At 42.6% G+C, this 2138-nt stretch overlaps 1 pseudogene; it reads left to right on the forward strand.

Annotated features, from left to right (window-relative positions):
- Nucleotides 1-128, forward strand: part of LOC116078715 — a 10978-nt pseudogene extending 10850 nt beyond the window's left edge.
- The last annotated feature ends 2010 nt before the right edge of the window (nt 129-2138 follow it).

Below are 2138 nucleotides of genomic sequence, written 5' to 3' on the forward strand. Positions count from 1 at the left end.
TCTGCATAGGCTCTGGAGGGGGAGAACACTCTCCCAAGGGCAGGAATCAACAGCTGGTCTTAAGTGTGAAACTGGAGCTGGTGAAGCTGAGGGAAGAGCCGTGTGGTGCAAACAAGGATATAGAGTAAGCTGGTCTCCCGCAGGTAATGAGTCTTCAGTCTTCTAGCATCAATTTACAACCTTGTCTTTCTGACTTCTTTAGGCTCCATAAACACCATTGTATATTTCAGCAATAGAAAAACCTGGAACTTGTCCCAAGGTACCACCAGGATATTTTGGACATTGTATTGATGATTGCTCAGGAGATGAATCATGCCCTCGTAAACAGAAGTGCTGTAAAATTGGATGTCGTCACACATGTCTATCTCCTGACTTCACTCACTTAAAGGTAATATAATCCTTGATTTTCTTTTCTACTGTTGTGATAAGATTATCACCAAGGGAGCCTACAGAAGAACCATTATATTAAGGCCTTACAGGTTCAGTGAGTGAATCCTTGACTGATGATCATAGTGAGGAGTATGGCATCAGAACATCGGATCACTTCTCAATAGCCCTCTAGTATTTAAAAACAATCTCACACCGACTATAGGTCAGAAGCATTATCAAGACTTAGGGCCATTTAGTCATAAACTGGGATATGATACTCTTCTCTCCCTGAGCCAAAGAGGTTCAAATCTCTCAGGGAAACAAGTGCTCCTAGGAGGGAGAAGACAATGAAGTTAATAGGAACATTCATTTACTGAATGCCTTATATGTCTGGTAGGCATGTGCTAGAAAGGAGATTCAAAAGGTCATTGTAACTAGACTGCATAAACATACTGTGTGTCAGCATGAGCTCTGTACCAGTTTCTGGTTAAGTTCTGACAGTGGTGACTAGCTTTGCCTGGGAAGAATTCAGAGTGGAGTTCAACTAGGAGAAGCTGAAGTTGGGACCCAGAAAGCCTAGTAGACAAGTAAGGCAGGATCAGACAGGGGGAGAAATGTGCTTCCTCCTTAGGGGACTGGAATTTATTGCCTGTGATAGCTGTGGTGTCTGGGTGAGCGACACTACAAGAAGTCCACTTCCAATCAGAAATGAGCCAATGAGCAGAGAGTGAGGGCTGAACAACTAGAGATTTCGAAGCAGAGGAACTTCATGATCACATTTGTATTTCAGATGACTGACAGGCCTGTGGAAGATGGATCTGGCCTTCAAAAGAATGACTGATTGCATTTCTTCTGAATTCACAGAGGCCATGGATGGCTACTGACTAGACCTAGAATTACACCCTTAGAAGAGGAAGATCTATAATCTGGTGACAACTTCCTAATGTGTTCATGTACAAAATAAACTATCTTTAACATTCTTTGTGTTGATGACTTCTTTGTGTGTGTTTGTGTGTGTGTGTGTGTGTGTGTGTGTGTGTGTGTGTACACATGAGCGCGCATGTGCATGCATGGCCTTGTATTGGATCTTTAATTAGTAGAGCCATCCCTTTAGATTCCCTTGAACACTGTGCCCTCAGGATCCTAGCAGATGGAGGACAAGATCCTCCCAATAATCATCTCCCTCTGCCCCTCTGTATCATAGACAAGACTGGGACACAAGGACATTTTCCATTGCCACTCTGTAAACATATGACTGGTCAAACAAATGAACTAAGCATGTTGCACAGAGCAGGCAAACTAGAGCTGCATTTTCAGGGTGATGACTCAAGAGGAACAGGACAGACTTAGGAATTCTCCATTCTATGACAACAACACCCTGCAGCCCTAGATATGTAACTCAAGAAGCAGAAACATAACCTTTGGTGTATGGGTTCTTCTTAGCATGAGTTAAAAGAACGGAGAACTGGCTACTGGTTAACAGGACATAATGCTCTTCCAGAGAACCTGAGCTTATTGTCCTGCATCTACACAAGGTGGCTCAGAACTCTGTATTCTTCCTGCTTCAGAGGGATCTGACACCTCTGATCTCCTTTGAATCCTGAATTCAGTGCACATATACTCTCATAAACAACAACATAAATTAATTTTAATAAGTTCAGAAAGCATTGATTAGAAGGACAAATTCATGACTACCTAGGGCAGTAGAATCTAAGTGTCATACCTCTAGTAATTTAGGAACCCTTCCAATACTTCAAGGTCAGCACTGG

This window comes from Mastomys coucha, unplaced genomic scaffold, assembly GCF_008632895.1.
Source record: "Mastomys coucha isolate ucsf_1 unplaced genomic scaffold, UCSF_Mcou_1 pScaffold5, whole genome shotgun sequence".
NCBI lineage: Eukaryota > Metazoa > Chordata > Mammalia > Rodentia > Muridae > Mastomys > Mastomys coucha.